Below are 21,565 nucleotides of genomic sequence, written 5' to 3'. Positions count from 1 at the left end.
AAACACTGCATCGACAAATAAGCGGCAGCGGACTGACGGCCAGAACTGGCCAGAAATAATTTCGGCGGAAGATGATGTAAATTCGAATTCGATCACGCTAGAAGGTATGTTTCAGACGATGATGCAGCAGTTTGTGGAAACGAGACAACTTATAGACACGGTGAGGAGCGAAATTAGCGATGTAAACAGCAAAATTGACTCCGTTAAAACGGAACTGCAGAACGACATAAAATAGGTGAAGGATGAATGTGCGTTAAAATTTCAGCACCACGATGTGGCATTGGATTCGCTAAATTCGAGAGTGGACGGTATATCCCGAAAAATTGGAGCTCTGCAAAATCGATACGAGCTCATCATAAGCGGCATTCCCTTTAAAAACGGCGAAAACCTACATTCGTTGCTCACAGAAATCGGAAAACACCTAGCAATTAACAACACGACCACCTTGATGGCGCAAACCTGGCGCATGAAATCCGCCAGCAGTTCAGACAGCAACGGGCTCATCGTTGTCGAATTTGCAATGAAGGCAACACGGGACGAATTCTACAGCGCGTATTTACGAAAACGAGACCTCAAGCTGCGTCATGTTGGGTTTGATTCAGATCGTCGAATATATATCAACGAGAACCTCTCCATCGATGCACGAAAACTGAAGTTGGCTGCACTACAACATAAAAAGGCAGGTAAGCTGACATCGGTTTACACCAAGGATGGCATCGTATATGTTAAGCATACAGTTGGCGGACCACCCATTACCATACAAACTGAGGAAGAGCTGGATAACTTTTAAATTTAGATTAGTAACTACTCTCCGTTTATTTTTGAAGTAATGTTTATATGTATTTTTGTTGTATTTTATCATTGAAATTGAAGATTGTTTTATGTCGAAGATAGTTGCTTTCTGCTTCCCCGTAATAATGCAGCCCTCGAGAAATTGTTTCCCCTTTTACACTTGATGCCTCCGTCTCATAACCACACCTCCATGAACATTCCGGCAGCAGTGCTAAATGCGGCTTTATTCCCAGGAAAGCTGAATATCTGCCACGGAAATGCTCAAAGCCTTTGTGCGCGAAATGGTAGTAAGCTTGATGAGATTCGAAACGTCTTATTGGACTCGAAGATTGAAATTGCTTGTTTCACTGAAACATGGCTTAATTCTAATACGAACGATTGCAGTATTGATGTATCCGGTTACTCCATTATAAGAAACGATAGAGTGTATAAGCGCGGTGGCGGGATCGCAGTCTACTATCGAAAGCATCTCACTTGCTCTAAGGTTTTTTGTACGATGCTAACTGAGAGTTCCACGGACAAAACTGAGTGTCTTGCGTTAGAGTTTCGAGTGGGTGACATTAAGGTTCTACTAATGGCCATCTACAATCCTCCAGAGAATGATTGCTCATCTTTCTTGGCTGAGAAGTTGGCTAGCATTGCACGCTACGAACGTACGCTACGAACATGTATTTCTGGTGGGCGACTTCAATACTGACTTACTACGTCCCAATACTAAACGTACACTTTTCGATGCGATGCTCAACTCTTTTTCCATGTCATCCGTTAGTGAAGAACCAACATTTTTCCACGATGGAGGGTGCTCACAGTTAGATCTGTTCCTAACCAACAGTAATGAGAAAGTGTTACGGTTTGGGCAGGTCGGTTTTCCAGCGTTATCACAGCATGACTTGATATTTGTATCAGTGGATTTTGACATCATTCGACCTACCAACCTGCATACTTACCGAGACTATGTAAATTTTGACCCACACGTTTTGGAAGATGCTATTCTGTCTATCCCCTGGCACCAGTTTTATGCCATGGAGGACCCTAATGATTCCATAGAATTTTTCATTGCACACCTTAAAAGAGTGCATGATTCTTGCATCCCTCTTCGTTTCAGTAACAGTCACCGTCGGTACAATCCATGGTTCACCGAAAACGTCCATCAATCCCTGCTCGAACGTGACCTAGCGTACAAGGACTGGTTGCAAGCTCCACCAGATTTGAAAAACAATAAGCGTCAACGGTACAAGGTGCTGAGAAATCGCGCCAAACAGCAATATCTAAACCGTTTCTTGGATATCAAAATCCCATCAAAAATCCTATGGCGACACGTTAAAAGTCTTGGTGTTGGAAAAAACAAGCAGTCTCGGCCTTGCGAGTTTGATCCAGATGATGTAAATCGTACTTTCTCAGAAAACTTCACGAACAGTTCCCGACAAGCAGCAACCATTTTGGGACCAGCATCGCCGTATAACTTTTGCTTCCAACGTGTGCGCTACTGGGAAATTGTAAACGCCATCTACGATATCAAATCAAATGCTGTTGGGATGGATGGTTTGCCCATTAGCTTTGTTAAGATCGTCCTACCGTTAGTTGTGCAACACATTACGCATCTTTTCAACATGTTCATCGAGACTTCAACTTTCCCTGAGTCCTGGAAGCACGCGAAAGTATTGCCATTAAAGAAAAAGGCCCATTTAAACAGCATAAACAATCTGCGCCCTATCAGCATACTCTGCGCGTTGTCGAAAGCTTTCGAAAAAATTCTTAAAAAACAGATAACTTCCTACATTGAAGCCAATGGCTTGTTGGCCGACTGCCAAGCTGGATTTCGTAAAGGACAAAGCATCAAAACCGCAGTTCTCCGGGTGTCCGATGATTTAGGTGCCATTATCGACAAAAAAGGTGCTGGTATACTACTACTGCTAGACTTTTCGAAGGCGTTTGATACTATTCCACATGGCACATTACTGAACAAACTGCATATGCAGTTCAACTTCTCCACTACCGCCGTAAGCCTGATGGAATCGTACTTGCATGGACGAAAGCAGACAGTTTTTTGCGGTGATCGTTTCTCTAGCTGTGTTGATGTGCCATCTGGCGTTCCTCAAGGCTCCGTTCTTGGCCCTCTTTTTTTTTGCTGTCATATCAACGATCTACCGACGGTGCTGAAGTACTGCTCTATACAAATTTACGCTGATGACGTACAACTCTACATCGGGCGACCCGGCCCTTGTGTGCGCGAGTTAGTCAGGATGATAAATGCAAATCTCGAAAGAGTTTCAGCTTGGTCTCGACGAAATGAACTACATGTGAATCCAGTAAAGAGTAAAGCACTGTTAATCACAAGCCGACATCGCAGATCCTCTGTTTTGCCAACATCTGAAGTGACAATGAATGGAGAAACCATCAAATGGTCTAACAGTGCCAGCAACTTAGGATTTATTTTCCAGAGTGACCTGCAGTGGGAAGAACTGATTGCTCAACAATGTGGAAAAATATATGCAAGTCTTAGAACGCTGTACTGCTGTACCTCCTCGGCGCCAACAGCCACTAAACTAACTCTATTCAAGGCTTTGATCTTACCGCATTTCCTATTTGGTGATGTCCTCCATGTTCGGCCTAGTGCAAGCTCCTTTGACCGGTTACGTGTGGCATTAAACTGTTGTGTTAGGTACGTCTACGGTTTGAGTCGCTACGATCACGTGAGTCACCTGCAAAAAAACCTCGTTGGATGTCCCTTGGAGAATTTCTATGCGCATCGATCATGTGTTTTCCTGTGGAATCTTTTGCGAACGGAATCTCCTGTTATACTGTTCCGTAAGCTTATCCACAGCCGTGGACGTCGGTTGCAAAACCTAGTGATCCCAACCAACAACACGGCTTGTTACGCCAGTTCGATGTTCGTTCGAGGTGTGGTAAACTGGAATTCGTTGCCTACCGCTGTGAAGCGTTCTTCGTCGGAAGCAAATTTCAAGAGTGGCTGCATCAACTTTTGGAAGCGTGTAATCTAAAGTTTTTACATATTATTAGATTGAGTAGGCTAAGATCAAGTTAAGAATAAGTTTTTTATGATTAGTTCATACGCATGGTGAAAACGGAGGTAGCAAGTTTCTAAAAGATGTATAATCTTACGCTACTGGACAATAAACAAACAAAAAAACAAAATAAAACATTTCGTTTCCTATAAGAGAAAACTGATCTCTAGAATCTGTTGGAATCGTTAGTTGTTGTGCGGATATCTTATTATAGGAAATTACGAGAGAACAAAGCTAATTACATATGTGTGTATTTGAGGATGGGATAAAAATTTAAACCTTATTGTTTGGTAGTTGATCGGTAATGTCTTTGTATAATTCTAAAACTAAAACTACAAAAATTTATCAATGCTAAGTTTTTACTGGAAGACGAACGTGTCAACAGTTACGGGTTACTCCACCTGAACTGATTTAGAATTTAATCATAGTATTAGATGAAGAATCAAGCGGCAAGTTATACAACCACATTGTAATACATTTCTCACTACAAAATCGTTTAATGATTCTGTGAAAGCACGCGAGAAGGTGATCGGCCAGCGCACATAGGAGTACGTAGAACAAAAACTTGGCCAAAATAAAAAAAAATGAGTTTTCAGACAACAAATGTGTCTTAAAGTGGTTTTATCTCTATTAAGCTTCATATTTAGACATAAAAACTTATTATTAACAAGTTTCGTTAAGTTAAATCACCTAGCAGTGATATATCAACTGTCCTCTGCTATTACTCTGAAATACGAAAAAAGTACAAATATGAATACCTTTTTCCCAATAATAGATTCTGATACTTTTGAAGCGTCATTTAAATCGCTAGCTTTAAAAGGATGGTCTGATATGGATATGTTGGATACCGCAGTGCTCCCAGTAGATCATTGAGTCATGGGAACTGCCTAACTCAACTTATCCAATGGTACATTTACGGAGTGATTCGCGATTAAGGCGCAACTAACAAAATGTAAACTGATCGTTTTATTACACCATTGGTTTCGAAAAGACTTACAAAATTCATGGCAAGAATCCTTCCTTTTGTATAAATTGATAAAATTATTTGAATCAATTTTTTAGTGAAGGGCGACAAAAGAGTTTATCCAAAACAAAAGATACTTTGGAACTAGGCCCTTTACATTGTTTTGAATCAAAGGACTTATTTGCGAAATATTTCGTAAACAGGCGACGGTAAAAAATTGTAGTATTGTTAGGAAACTATAAGACAAGTTTATTTTACGTCGATTTTTGGTATTGATGTTAATGTTAGTCACTTCCTTTGAACTTACGATTTGTAAATGTAATTCCAAATTTTCAAACTGATATTTCCCAATGTTTATCTTTTGCCAGCTGCGCCCTTATCGCAAATCACTCCAGATTTTCTCTTAGCATTTGCGTTTTGCGTCTCTTGCTTCGATCACTGCAATCAAGCCTTTTTTTGGAAGAAATGAACGTGAAGCTTCCGACCAACTTCTATGGTTAAGCTATACCAATTTTGCCATATTTCGAAACTGTCAATTTTATTTAAACTAACTTTTGAGACGACTTCGTTGATATTTTAAGATCGATTGCTTCTTGAAGGACGTTTGTTTTTTTTTTTTTTTGTAAGATTTGGACCACTCGATCATTGTTTTGGTCTTTTGTGGTAACATTTGATGTTTTTTTCAAGTTTTTATTCCAGAAACAGAAACTTTTTATAACTTGAATGTTCGTAGCATTGCGCAATCAACTTGAATAGGGCATTTCTCGGCAAGTTATCACACAATCTTAAGAAACTAATCAAATTTTTACAATCGAAAGCATCATAAATGCGCTCATTCAATAAAAACAATATTATCAGAAAATCTGGACGTTCCAACTTCGCATTGATCACAATCACGAATGGGTGAGCATGGGGCAGATTTTCTTTCTGGTACTTACTCAGAAACACATAAGCTTTCCAATGGTGAGTGAATTTTGGCTGGGACTTGCTGGGAACCCAAACAAAAATCCTTTTTTGTAAAAAAAAAAATTGTTAATCAAAAGAAACTGAAAGACACGGGTTTGGCAAGACCTTGTTTTGAACCTTTTTTCAACCTATACAACACATTTCTGACCTAAATTTACTTAATATGCCTTTGTTTTTACTGCCAATATTAAATTTACGCCCAAGAATCACTTTAAAGTTATAAAAACATGAGTGGAAATTTATATTTTTCGTAGAACAATTTGTGACTTATTCATGGGCTCTAACTAATACGAAGGTAATGATAGTTACTGTCGTTAGTAAACAACTCAGATAATTTCAAGCTGGCCTGCATACAATGTAGTAAGTATCAGAGAATGCAAAAAGGATCAATAGAACGAGGAACACTTAAATTTTTTTTCGTATTTTGGCCAGGTTTTTGACTGAAATACTCCTATATGAGCGGCTGATTTGTTTCAAATGTAAGCTATCACCGGAATCGCAGTAGTTTGCTTTTCATTACCAGTCGTAGGTGGCTATGGGACTGGTTTGCTATCATTCTGGCTAGATATCGTTAAAGTAATCGCATATGGGTCCCGCCTAATGGTTTGCAACATAATTTAATCGAATTTTGGTGTTTATGAACGGTTTATAACGCGGAAGTATTGAATTGACATTGCAGTAACAATTTCTGTTGATGGTCTTGTTTAAAACAGCATAAAAGTGCAATATTTCTCCCAAAGCGTTACGATTTTCAATTGCTGTTTTCTCATCAGCACGAAAACGCAAATGGGACGGACTTGCTATGAGCGGCAGTGTTTTTCATGGAAAAGTTATTGTCGGTGGAAAATTCAACAACATAAAACGTTGTTAAAACATGGTAACGACGAAAATCGTTTGCAGGCTTACAGTGAAAATACAATGTTATTTATGGTTACAATAAAAAACATTCTCCATTTACTGTTCTCACCGCAAAATACATCGTAAATTTTTTTTCCGGGCCTACTGCAAAAAAAAAACTTTATTATAAACATGGAAAAATCAGGGAATTTTATTTTAGAAGTTTCGAAGACTAGATACCCTGTGGATCAATCGGTGATCAATGATAAGAAATTTGTGGGCAAGTTTTAGCCCTGCCACATAGCCTTACTTAACAGCAGTTTAAGCTTAATTCACAGAATATTATCAGGACTATAGTTTTTATTTGCAATAGTTAAAGCAGATGGAAATGGTACTCATGAACCCGTTTTCAATTCACTAATAATACAATATGATATTCAACAGACCACCTAAAATTTGAACACATAAGATTATCAACAGTTCGAGTGACAAATGTGCATGACAATTTGGTTGAAACGGTTTTCAAATTTTTCTGACGCAAAAAAGAATACATTGAAAACAATTAAACTGTCATTGAGCTGGCGCCTCTCACTTAGCTTTCTACCATGCTACTAGCAATGCATACGCTTTTGTCACGAAATTTTCTTGAACGTGAGTTACTAGCTGTATTCTCTAACAGATGTACTTTAAAGCGCGAAATCTTATTACAGTTTGTACTATGTATTATTCATAATTGTATCTTATCAAACTTAAATTACAATTTGCTCCCACAGCATCAGCGTTTGTCTGAAATATTGTCACCCTCGCATAGCTCAACATTATTATGGTATCAAAATCTACGCTTCTTAAGCTAACCTCAAATGTACAATAAATTATTCAACATTCACAGGGAGGGTGTTGTGATATGCTTCCTGAAGCTATTTGTTCACAATCGCCGACATCGTATACAAAACTGCCTTTATCTGCTGGTGCAAAAATCGTCCTAAACAGGGGAGAAGAAGCTAAATGTTTTCGAACGAGGGGTGCGGTTTCATTCACACCAAGCAGCAATCCGCAATGTATAGCAACAATAAAATCTGTCGTTTTCTGGCCTGCTGAAAAAGTCAAAAACCTTATTCCAGAAAATGTAATAATCCAGCATAACAACAATATTATTATTACTTAAATCCCAATTGACGTAGTTTCCCTCCGTAATTTCCATTTTCGGTTTTTCGAAAAGGCCCTTGCGTATAAACATGATGATCTTGTATGAAAAGATCATTATTACGCTCCTGCTGTTGCGTTCCGTTCACTTATTCCTTGTAACTCGCGAGTCGATTATGTTTGTAAAAATAACAATCACGTATGTTGCAGTTTCTGCTTGCTCGATGTTTCGACCCATCATCCTACTTGTGCCGTGGGGAATAAAAACCTGCAACCTGTTTTAGTGTATGATAGCATAGTGGCGAGAGCAAATTGGATAAAGAGGCGAGAGGCAAAAATCACAACATAATGTGCTAAAAATCTGTTCAAATTAAATTAAATACGTGAAACAAATTTTCTTCATGGTGATTTATTAGAGGCGATAAACCACTGACAAACCATTTTTATATTTAGCGCATGCAAAACTTCGACACTGTATCGAAATAAATAACTGTATTTTGTGTAATTGTGGTATAGAATTTGTACGGCATTTGCTTGGTAATAAAATGTATGTTTGTATAAATATTCATCTGAAACATGATAAAAATATGATTTCCGATATTTGTTAATTTAAAACTTGCGGAGGTATTTGATGCAAATGAATGCTAGTAGAAACTTTCACCATGTACTCTTATACGCTTTAAAAATAATATTTATGGACACTGAGAATTTGATTGAAATGAAAATCAAAAAAAGTTTTTCGTTGTTTCAATTTTTTTCGCTTTATCATAAAATTTCCACAAACGGTATGAGTTATGCCAATTTTTTTTTTAATTTAAATTTAAATAAATAGAAAAATCATAGTGTACATTTTCTGGTAGAATGGCATGTTCACTATATACAGGATGCGTCAGGCCCGGATTTGAGGGGGGGCAAATGCCCCGGGCCACCCGATTGAAGGGGCCCCCTAGTCCAAGAGCGACCTTTTTTTTTGCTCGTCACCTTCCTGAACGTTACCTCTAAATGTTTTAAGAAAAGGGGTCCTCACAAACAAATTTGCCCCGGGCCCCCCAGCGTCTAAATCCGGCCCTGGGGTGCGTGCGGTATTTCTGGACTAAATTTCAATTCACTATAACTACTTCTTGCGAAGCACGGCCCTAATGTATTTGGCACAATGTATAGCAAATGTGTATAGGTATCTGTGGAACATGCAAGAGTGGTCAAAAACAAATAAATGGTAAAACTAGAAAATATCCTCAGTTGTTGAGTTTTTTCGCACCGGAATCGGCCCCAATAAAACTATTTCGCGACATAGTGATACGGGTTTGCAGCATTAATTAGAAGCGAATTACTTCAGTCGTCAAGAAAACAAGTAACTGTTTCGAATGAAAATATTGAAAAATACATCATGATCACATTTCTATGTCTTTTTATACATTTCTATGAACTTTTTATACAAGTGGCTCCTAAATGAGACAACAGATAGGTAGATGAAACGATTGCAAACACAATATGGTCAGTATCAAGCAATGTCAGTTAACATGCACTGCACTCGAGCAAAACTTCTGGCAAAAATACTGGTAGTTACATCCGAACAAACGAACCAACATTGGATACAGTTGCTTCGCAGTAAATTTTATATGCTACCCTGTGTTCTTGAAAGTGTTGCGATACTTTTGCGGAGTGAAAACCGAAATCACCGTCGGTAGTCTCCTATTGTCCAGTTCTTAATGGTACAAAAGTATAGCCTCTTAGCTGGTTTTGAGGTACCATGCTGATCTATTAAACCAGGCGTTGTACGTTCAAATCCCGGCTTGGAAGACACTGTTAGTCTCAGGAGGATCATAGTACTAGCCCCGCAATCGTTTGGTTACTAACAGTTGGCTGCGATGTCTGTGTCGAATGAGCTGACGGTCAAATTTCGAATCGGAATGCAGCACCTGGGTTCTGCTTTTGGCATATTTAAAGAAGATCGATGATACCATTTCCTACAGTTGCGATCAGTCAGAAATGACATCGGCAATTTTGTTTCCTACAGTTGTGTATACAAACAATCCTACACACAGTTGATTGTATACCAACGCCTTCGTATTGTACAAATGTTGGCAGATAGCATCGTCTTGCTAACAGTTTCATACTGCTTTTGTAGCAATTTGTGTATGGCAAATGATACAAAAGCACCTTTGTAGTGCAAAACTTAGTAAATGACATTGTGCACTTGTGGGCAGGTTACTGAATTTTAAACAAATAATAAAAATACAGGCTACTGAATTTTAAACAATTAATAAAAATACAGATAATTCCAATCCAATGTTATCCAGAGATCCTCAGTCAGCTATGGTATTAGAAGTATACAAAAAGAGATTCAACTAGTACCATTAGTTTTAAATGTGTTATTGATAATAATAATAATAATAATACCGCGGAGAATAAATTAAAAGATCATTTTAATCCCTACCTTTAACGATGAATGTATGCCGTCGTATATGTTATTTTATATTACATAATTATCAAATAATGATCGTCTTTTGCTTAAATTTCTGTTTTTAGTAGTGAATTTATTTTTGCCTAAGCCTCCTATACTCTTTCTTAGAACGTAGTCCTTACTGATAGTAGGCGTTAATGACATGTTATTTGTTCAAATTTTATATTCCAAGAATAGACTAGCGGTTTTTGATTAGGATGTACATATATTTAGCCGAAAAAATCTTCGAATCGCTTGCTAAGGTTGTTTACAGTAAATTTTTTTTTATGTAATGGGGATTTTCCAGAGAGTGACGCAAACTAAGAGTTTTGAAAGCAAAACGGGAACTTTCAATTGAAACACAATGAAAATTTTCAGGAATACATCAAATGCAGTCCAAAAATTTCCACACTCCAGTACAATCGTGTTGTATATGAGAAAGTATTTCCCAGTCTTGAACTTCTCTCCAAGGTATGTGCGGTTCGGTAATGGCAATCTTTTCAGCATATGACATGTTGACGCAGTTGAAAAATCTGGACATGTATCGTCAACCTATTAAGAACAAAATTATATTAGAAAATATGGAAGACAGATGAACAAAAGTAAGTGTTTTACATACATACCTCTATCCACTTTATCAGCGGTGACGCGAGAACAGCATCCACGTTTTCGTCTGGCTCAATCCGAATCTTGATTCCTCGATTAGTGAGATGTCTTAATATTCTCAGGGCTCCTCGTACATATTCTAAAAAAAAAAAATAGCATTAATTCAAAAATTTGCGAACATGAAAATCTGCGTAAAAAGACCAGTTTATAAAAATGGGCAACGACATATGTCATGAAATTATTACAGTTTTGTACTATGATTTACATTTTAAGTTATAAAGTAGGCAATGTATGTGATTTTTTCGAGGCTGCGAAAAACGAGCACGGGCTGAGGGTGTAATTTAGATTTAGAACAAAATTTCCCTCGTTCAGACTGGACGAGGGAATTTTTTTCTAAGTCTAAATCACATTATCATGCTCATTTTTCGTATCCTCGAAAAAATCACATACTTTGTCTACTTTACAACTTACAACGATATATTGCCTCAATTTCCTAACTCGCATAAACACCGCTTCAATTAAAACCTAAAGTAATCCACCTAGCGGTCAGACCCAGCCTTTCTCATTCAAACTTTTATTTGTAAAAATAGCTCGGAAACTACTGAACCGATTGACGTGAAAATTTGTATGTATGGGTTTTTGGTGTCGATAAAGGTTCCTATGATAGTTTGAGATCCCTCCCTCTTCTTAAGGGAGGGATTCCATACAAATGAAACACAAATTTCCGCACATCTCGAGAGCTAACCAACTAAATGGAACCATATTTGGCAGGTGAATGTTTTTAGTGGTAACAAATATTATCCATAATCGACCTCAGGCAACATTTTGGATTGTAAGATGGCAACTTCCCGTTTCCGGAAAACAGCCAAAAATGGCCGATTTCCACCCAATATAATATATCCTGATCAAGAATGATACACAGGAGCTAAAATCGACCACAGATACCATTTTGAATTCTAAGATGGCGACTTCCGGTTTCTGAAAAACAGCTGAATATGACTAAATATCACCCAATATGGGTGTTTCTTCAACCAGAATGACGCTCAGAGGCCAGAAATTATCTTAAATACCATTTTGAAATCCAAGATGGCGACTTCCGGTTTGTGAAAAACAGCCTGAAATAACCAAATACCATCCAATATGAGTATCTCTGGAACCAGAATGATGTAATGAGCTAACAATTGACCACAGGCACCATTTTGAATTGCTAAATGGCAACTTCTAGGAAACAGTCGAAAATGACCGAATAATACTCAATATGTATATTTCCGTAATCGAGATGATGCATAGAAACCAAAAATTGACCCTGGACACCATGAATTTAAAGACGACCACTTTTAGTTTCTGGAAAACAACCAAAATAACTAAATACCTCCCAATCAGCGTCGCCAGAATTATTTCGTTAAAATCCGTAGATTCTACGGATTTCCCTCGATTTCCCCTCTCTTCTACGGATTTCCCATATAAATGTTATTCCGTAGAAGCAAACAAATCCGTAGATCTACGGGTAAATCCGTAGATCTGGCAAGCCTGCTCCCAATATGGGTATTTCCGGTGTCAGATTGATGCTAGAAAATCTGCTGAAGATGACCGCATACCACCCAATATGAATATATTCAGAATTAAGGCGATGTACAGAAGCCAAAAGTCGAGGATGTTGTCATTTCGATAAAACCAATCATTTCAAACGATTTGTTATTTGACTTTGATCATATCCTATGGCCGATACGTCGTGCATTCGCAAGGAATGTGGAACACATTTGGAAAGTTCAAATAGTACGATACCACGTTAAAGTTATGTTCAGGCCACATATATCGATCAAAGCAGATATAGTTTTAAATAGTCTTTGAATTTCTTTTCTTTTCATAACTTTTGAGCCACATATCAAATTATTATGAAGTTTTTTATTTGTAAGTTCAAGAGATGACTCGTTCGTATGACACTAGTTATGTTCAAATCAGTCATGTAATCTTGAGATAATAGACTTTCGTTGTTTTATTAACAATTTAATACATAACAGTTGCTTAAGTTCGATAATAATCAAATCAAATGGGAACGTATAGGGCAGCCAAACTTTTAAACCACGTGTTCAATCGTAATTCATCAGTTAACCCTTAACTAGCCCGCTGATCTGATAATAATATTGATCAAATCGGTTATGTAGTTTCTGAGATAATGAAGTTTCATGATTTTCACATTTCGGTACTTTGCAGACGAAGTTACAGTCCGATTACAGTAAAATTCAATAGGGTGTTATGAGGCAGCTAGACTTATTAGTTGACACTTATTTTGTGGAAATCGGTTCTGCCATCTCTGAGAAAAGTGAGTGAGCTCAAGTAGTTTTCGGAATATGTTCCTTTTCATAGCTGGATTTCACATTTTTAACCGTTATGTACTCGGCAATTTCAACACACGTAAGTACTCGGCAGGGTACCCGGGTACCCACCAAAATGAAATGCTTCTTACTTCTTCAATTCTTGACCTATTTTCGATCTCTCCCCGTCAAAAGACTGGAAAATTTGTCTATTTTTATTATACGGGACCTAAACAACGATTGGTCCCCATATGGTTCCCGTAAATCCGGATCTTCGGGATCATGTCCAAGACCGGAAATCTGCTCCGAAATGGCCATTTCGGATAATTTATCAGATGGACTCAAAATGAATGAAAATCAACTCCTGGAGTGATTTCATTAATTTTGATACCAATATTGGTCGATTTTATTGACAATTGTAATAACTTGTCTCACCGGAACGTGCTCCCAAAGATCCGGATTTACAGGATCCAGATGTTGTCACAGGTTCATGTCGGTCTCGGATTCTTAAAGTAGAAAGATTTTCCAATCTTTTAATAGACCAAGATCGAATACCGGTCAAGAAATGAAAAAGCAAGGCTCATTTCATTTTGTGGGTACCCGAAGCCTTCCCCTCCGACCCCCGCTGCTGCTATAAAAAGTCTGATGATAGGAAATGCTTTATTTCCACTAGTTAGGAGCATTCCATAAGTTTCAGCTGGATGAGTTGAGGTTATCCTTGTTTTTAAAAGCAATAAAGTCTGAAAAGGTACCCGGGTACCCTGCCGAGTACATAACGGTTAAACATAACACGCAAAGTAATAGTCCGATTGCAAAACAAATCATTAGGGTCTTATGGGGCAACTGGACCTTTTATTTGACACTGATTTTATGAAAATCGGTCCAGCCATCTCTGAGAAACATGAGTGAGATTAAACAGTCTTCAGAACACGTTTCTTTTCATAACTTTTGAACCATATGTTCAATCTTTTTTAAATTCAAAAGTTAGGAGTATTTCAGATAGCCCGTTCATTTGAAACCAATTTTGTTCAAATCGGTTGTGTGGTTTTTGAGATAATGATGTTCTATTATTTTTGCATTTTGATACATAACCTTGGAAACTAAAAATCCGATTACAATAAAATTGAATAGGGTCTTATGGGATAACTAGACCTTTCATTTGTAATTAATTTCATGAAAATCGGTCTTGCCATCTCTGAGAAAAGTGAGTTAAAATAAAAATCTGTATACACACACACACACACCGTCTAAATAACGGCACCCTACAACTTGACTGGGTTGTGAAACTATTATAGAAACATATCTCGTACTCTAAAACCCTCTCTTTCCCCGTTTAGTTCCATTTGCTCTTAACTCTTGAGTTATGCACAAACTTGTGTTTTTGCTTGCATGGGAGCCCACTCTTTCAGAACAGGGAATTTTGTCAAACCAACATAGGAATATTTCTTGCCCTCAAAAACCTCCACATATGTTTTGTTTGTATGGGAGGGATATCGACCTATCACATACATACAGATTTTCATGCCGATCGGTAGACTTTAAGGCCAGAACTCTATTTTTATATATTCAGATAGATGAATAAGTGATAAATATAATCATATGAAAATCTGCGTTATAATGAGTTAGCGGTTAGCGGAAATCCCGTCCCGTTAATACGGATTGAGTGTTCAATGGGTGCGTTTTTTCTCCTCTTTATGGGCATTGTTCGTGCTCATGTGTTTCTGTTTATGTACAATAAAGGTCACGGATGCTTGGAAGCTTGGGCAGTATACGAAATCGGAGGTGTCGAAGCACTGTTTAATAGAGGTCAACAATAAAAAACGGGCTAAAGAAGCGAAATAAGCGCAGCTAAGCAGACCAAATTGAAAGCCAAGAACAAGATTCCCTAGCACTAGCAAGCTGGCCAAAAACTGCGACACGTCGTTGGGTACGGTGATCGAAATCCTGGAGGTAGAGGTCGTGAATTGTTACAACCAAGCATCCGGACAGTGCACGGAAGTATACGGAGAAGCAGCTGCATGAAATTACAGGAAGTGCCGATAGCTGCACTATACATGAAAAAGATAATAAGTAAGCAAATACGCAAAAAGACAATCACCTAGGATATTTTTTTTTCTTACTTGCAAAAGTAGAAAATCTCTCCCAATGCCTCTAAAACTCAAATGATAATTTTTCCCCATAAGACTAGGGCTTCTTTCCTCAAGCCAAACAATGATCACGTTGTCAAGATGCATGGAGTTATTTTAAGTTGGTCTGACAAGGTTAAGTACTTGGGACTAATTTACGATAAAAAACTTATTTTCAAAGAACACATTGAGAGTATACAAGCCAAGTGCATCAAATATACGAGATGTTTATATCCTCTCATTAACAGGAATTCTAAACTTTGTTCAAAGAACAAACTTTTGCTTTACAAACAAATTTTTAGACCAGCAATGCTTTATGCTGTACCGATCTGGTCAAGTTGCTGTTCAACAAGGAAGAAAACGCTCCAAAGGATTCAGATTAAAATTCTGAAAATGATTTTGAAGCGTCCTCCTTGGTTTGGTACACTCGAATTACAAAGACTTACTGGTGTTGAACCATTAGAAGCTATGTCGAATAAAATTATTAACAATTTTCGACAAAAATCGTTGCAATCGTCAATTGCTACAATAAGCTTTCTTTATAGCCAATAAGTTAGTTGTAAGTTTACTTCCCCTTTTCTGACAAGTAGGTTTAAATCCCTACGAACGATAAGTCCTAATTGCGAAAGCAAACAAATTCTAACAATTAAAATTACAATTTTTCTAACAGTGTTGAGAAGTCACCATTTGTGATTGGACACACATACTCATAACTTACTAATATTTATCATAAATACTTAAGCTATTATCAAATCCCCCCTTTAAAAAAAAACAACTAAGCGTACCCCAGGCGCGACCGATCGAGTCGTAATGGGCCATACGGTCCAAGTCGGTGTCCGAAAATGTTTCAGAAGTCACCATAGCTCAACAATTTGAATCCCGTATCATCAGGTTTATCAGATGTGCCAAAAAGGTGAACCGAAAGGAGGTCTAGACCATAATGGCGAGGGTTCCGGGAATCTCATTGAAGATGAAGGGTCACTGTCTGTCTGTTTCACACCTTAAACGCACATTGTATGGACTTGCGACAGTGCAATAAAGAATTGTACATGCTATAATGACCTTTTTTAAAACTTTGAATAAACGAAGTTTATTGAAAAATCGCGATACTAAATTATCGGTACTTTTGTTAGTATCGCCCATCCCTGCTTCCCAGCAAAAAACAATATCGCACGCTAGTCTGGAGGTTTAATAGCGGTCTCGATCAAATAGATTAGTTGAGAGAATTCATTATCGATATTGTTTTCAACACATTTTGCATCTTGTAGGATAAGGTATCCAGCCCGAGCAGTCGTGAGTAAAGAAGAATTAAAAAAGCAGTCAAGCTGGTAGCACGCGACGAGGTTCTCTTTGATTAAAATATAAATTAAAATACTTTTCATTCAGTTAGAAACATTTGTAAATCACGTTTTAAAAACAATACTACAGGTATAACTTATTCTTACGTTATGGAATACTTAAATTTAACTTAAATCAACTTAAACTAGGTCCTAAAAAATTGTGCCTATCTATTTAACCTATAGCACAATTGATTCTATGATTCTACCGTTCCGCACGGTGACACAGTAGACTAAAACGCTAAGCTGCAAAATTGAAGAGAGACTAAACGTAAGTTGCTTGCATGCTAAACTTAATCTAAACTAAACAGAAGATGTGCATTGATAATTTAATAATTAATATCCAATGTATACCTTTGCTAACCTAAAATATGTTTCTGTGACAGGAAAAGTATATTCTCGCTATTTTCAACAACGGATCAAAGTGCGTCTCATTTCCGTGTTGCGGGGAATAATAATTTTGGAAAAACTCTCGTTGAATTACTTTCAACAAGTGTCATCGGCCCTTTCGTCTGTTCAGGGTCATTTTTAATACTTGCTTGTCTTTTCTTGTTCATTAATGATACAATATATATTTGGATAATAAAATTTGCAAAAAAATGTCATTGGGGATATAGAGTGATTCTGCGGTTAGCGATGTCGGTCGGCTAGCTCTCTCACACGGTTGTGATGTTGGGTTCGATTCCCGATCAGATCGAGGATCTTTTCGAGCTGGAAATTTTCTCGACTCAGCACTAGGGCACGGCGGCTGGCCTGTCAATCGCCAGTGTATGGAATCTCCGTACAGGAGCGTTGTGTACCCACAAGAGGTTGATCAGAGAAGTGAGGTGCGCTGGCCTAATAGGGTTGGCCAACAACACTTGACTCAGTCCGACGAATTGAGCATTCTTTGTATGTATGTATGTGTGTGCGAAATAGAAGTGAGGGATGGATTTGAAAAGTGAGTGCCCACCGAGGGGCGAGACAGCTTTTATCTGAGTTACTCTTATGCTTGTAGTCAGCCTATACACCAGAGAGACGCCGAGATACTCACCGTTAAAGCAACTGTCAACATCAAAACGGGCGAGCTGTATAGTTTTGCATTGCCGTTATCCGTTTTGATGTTGACATTTGCCTTAACGGTGAGTGTCTTGTCATTTCTCTAATATATAGGTTCCCTATATATATGAACGGTGGGACCGAGCAACATTCATGTGTATATTTGCGGTGGGGAAAAAATTTAAGGATGGATATTCAGAGACACGAGGGTTACTCAGATTTGCTCATTATTTTTCAGGTTTTCTCAGAAAAACTCGGAAAACCTCAAATTTACTCACTGTCTTACCCCTCGGTGCCCACTGATTAATAGAGCAAGGCCGATCACATTCAGAATTTTTTTTTGTATTTTGAGATTAAACATCGAATATTCTAATCGATTTGTTGCTTCCTCACTTCACAAGAGTCGGCCTAAGTGGTACCTATTCCTATTCCTATCCTATTTAACCTATTCATAACTGAAAGCAAAGAAGGACCCTTCTCGATTGAGCCATTACGATCTTGTCCGTGGCCCATCGATTGCGCCATAGAAGGAAGATGCCGAAGAACCCGCTTCCCCGCCAAGCCACTCATCCGATATTGCGATTAGGCATAGGCAGTGTGCCAGACAGCGCAGAAAACCAATGAGTTTCCCCCTTCACCGCAATCAGCAACGCAGCTTCGCATCGCAGAATAGTCGAAATACCCGGTACGCACCCGGAGCCAAAACTCAGGAACTCAACAGTTGTCGCAGGAACTCAACAGTTGTCGCACACATTTCCGCGCGTAGCCCTCCGACTACTCAGCAGCATGCCGACTCAGTAATTTAAGATCCACGATCTCTTGTCCTGCGAACTTACTTGAGAGTGCTATCTACACAGTTAGTAATAGATTCCGTCATCGATTTGAATAAAATTGGTGTCAAAAAGACTGGCTGCCTCTCAAACTAAAGCAAAATTTATCAGTATGTCGCGTTTTTTCTTCTGCGAATGGCAGTTTATGTGTTAATTAGGGATGTCACAAATATCCGCATCCGCAAATGCGGACCATGCGCATTCGCATCCGCATCTTTATCATACCATGCGGATATTGAAAAAAATATCGCTTCATAAAATTTTGTAGAAAAATTTTCCTTGGTGTATTTACTGCTCGCTTATATAACTTTTGCACTGGGGAGGGACATGGTCATGTGAAACAAGCAAAAAAAAACACAAGGGATGCTACGGATACCCGCATCCGCGAATGCGGAACATCCTCATGAAAATTGACATCCGCATCTAAATCTGCATCTATAATCACATATCACATCCGTCCCAAATCTGATGTTAATCTATTTCAATAGATAATAAATTTTGAATTAGGAAGGCCAGATCACACCACTAGGTGGATTTGTGTTTTTACTAAAAGAATCACAAGTTAAAGGTATATTTTTCTACTTTTTTAAACTATATAACAATCTGTAACAACAGTCACCTTAAATGGTTAATTTTTTTTGGAAAACAAGTACAAAATTTGTTGATATTTCTCTCTATTCGTATGTTTTCATGATGTGAAAATTCATTTTGATTTAAAACTTAAAGCAATCCCCTTAAATAGGCTGATGAATCACAATCCGTTGAAAAACATTCAAGAAATGGCAATTCTAATATAATCTTTAATCCTAAGTATGATCCCCCTGCATCTCATCAAAAATATCTTGATCATTAGCTGAGACACTTAACAGTTTAAATGTAAACTGTAAAGTGTCAAATTAACAAATATTTGTTTTGAAAAAGTTTGGACCTCTTAGTTCAGTGAAAGCAAATATTTGTTTCGAAATAGTAGACCTGTTCAGGCTAGTGAAGATGACTTGAGATTTCGGTTTTTTTGCAAAACTGACCGCCAGACGATGAGCAGCAACGGAGTCGAAGACTGTGCCTCGGACGTCGATGATCCGCCTAGCATACCACGCGTGGATGTTGTGTATCTCAGTTATAAGTGGTTATAACTCCAAGAGGATTCAACCGACCATCGCACTGGACGGTTAGCTTGTACGAGCTGAAGAATCATCGTCAGATCAAGGAAAAACAGAAGACAGACATGAGCATCGATGCTTATCAGCAATACAAATGGTATAACGTGGTGCTCACGAATCAACTACGAGAGGGCGGCAGACCAATGATGCCTATCGAATCGTCGAAAGTGGATGCCTTTAGTGGAAAATGATGCTGGTTCGCTGATCATTGCCGCTCATGTTAAACATTGGTACTGTGCAAAAGCGGGCTGCATCAGTACCTACGGCAGTCGCATTCGACTCCGAAGCAACGGAAAAGCTGCACCGGAAACAACCGAACAGGCGAAGGTCCGAATTGCGGACTGTCTGGTATCTCCGGTTCGATCCGAGACGGACAACGCACGTCTAATGCTGAAGTAATGTTCGAAACGGCTTTCTTTTAATACAATTAGCGAGGAATAACTCCTCTGAATTGGTGACACAGGTGCGCCATTAGCTTATATCAGACACTTTACGTATTATGATTCATAATTTGCTAATATATTCATGCAACAATTTGTACAAAATTGAAATAATACTTTCTATAAAGTAACTCAACACATACCTAACAAAGTAGTCCGGTCTAGTCCAAGCTGTCCCAGTCCCAGTCCGAGTCAGTCATAGTCCCAAGTACCGGTACCAGTTTCATATCAGTCCAACCAAGACCCAGTCTCAGCCCCAGTTTGTTTCAGTCCAAGCCCCATTTAGTTTCTGTCGCAGAGTCTGGTGCTGGAACGTCTTTCATTTAAAAAATAGTTGTTAGTTTGTCGAAGCTGCTTTTATCCAGGTTTCCTGCTAAATATTCCATGACAGAAGCTGAAAGAAAAAGAATTTTCATTTACTACTTAGAACTTCGAATTGAAAACACACAAAATAGCTACCTTAATCGGAAGTTTTCCCAATCGATAAAAGAACCACATGCAAATTCCACAGAAAAAGATACCCTAATCCAGTAGTAGCACACAAATACGGAAAATTCGGAGCTGATATAAAAATTTTCACCCGAAAAAACATTATTTTTTTGCAACGAACACTTTCGATGTCACTGCTGTGCTCTACACGACGAAGCGGTTATGTCGAAAACAACTCAAAACAAGTACTCGCGCAATAACTGAACTTTTGGGTGAAAGTTGGGTACTAGTTGGGTACTACTTGGAGATCAAATATTTACCCAACTTCAAGTTCGAGAGCTGAACATTAAAATTGAGTACTTCCGAACTGCTGTTTGGGTATTTTCAGTTTTCAGTGTAACGTGAAAAACGGGTCGCTTGCTAGGTCGACACACCGTGTCGCTTTATATTTATGCATGGACAATATATTATCGACAGTGTAGCATAGATCTATCGGTGTAAATTAACTCGTTACAAATGCGTAGTCCTGTGGTGCAGGCGGACTGATGAAAAAGACATCAATGCTGGATAAAAGAATGAAATTGAAAAGTCCGACTGCAAAGGAGCCAACTAAGGTGTAAATGAATCTCAATAGGAATTAACCGAATAGTGGAATCAATAAAGAAATTGTGAACATATTTTCTCGCTTTAGCCGACCGCGGAACTTTAATTGCTTTTTCACCTCTTGGCGGGTATAAATTAGGATGTTTAAGATTAAGCTAGTGTGAAAAACAGCAGGAGGCAAAGGCACGTTTCTCCACAGGTAGTTTGAGGTGCGTATCTAATGTCGAAAATAGAAAAAAACGGTCTCTAAAGGTAGAACATGGAACGAATAGAATGCAATATAAATGATGTTGGAGCACACTCTTTCGCATAGTTTTATCGTTTTCATACCAATATCTCGCTGTGAATGTGGCTTCGAAGTGATCATGAAACGAAACAAGAAGGAAACAAAAAATCAATTTAAATTTTAATAATGTTGACGTTGTAATAGCATTCATCCTAAGTAGCTAAGCAAGAAATTATTTATAGTCCATTCTGCTTATTATAAAGTCATCATGAATTTATTATACT

At 38.2% G+C, this 21,565-nt stretch overlaps 1 protein-coding gene and 1 long non-coding RNA gene across 2 annotated transcripts in view; one reads left to right on the top strand and one right to left on the bottom strand.

Annotated features, from left to right (window-relative positions):
* Positions 1-21,565, top strand: part of LOC129726465 (homeobox protein unc-4-like) — a 169,562-nt gene that overhangs the window by 127,020 nt on the left and 20,977 nt on the right. The gene's annotated exons all lie outside the window — the stretch shown is intronic.
* On the bottom strand, positions 10,384-20,327 carry LOC129726466 (uncharacterized). The gene is made up of 3 exons (XR_008728346.1): positions 20,167-20,327; positions 10,795-10,916; positions 10,384-10,723 (listed from the first exon to the last, which is right to left on the bottom strand). It is a non-coding gene; the product is annotated as an uncharacterized LOC129726466 (long non-coding RNA).

This window comes from Wyeomyia smithii, chromosome 3 (genome assembly GCF_029784165.1).
Source record: "Wyeomyia smithii strain HCP4-BCI-WySm-NY-G18 chromosome 3, ASM2978416v1, whole genome shotgun sequence".
NCBI lineage: Eukaryota > Metazoa > Arthropoda > Insecta > Diptera > Culicidae > Wyeomyia > Wyeomyia smithii.
The sequence above is the reverse complement of the archived record's forward strand: the minus strand, read 5'-3'. Positions and strand labels throughout refer to the sequence as shown.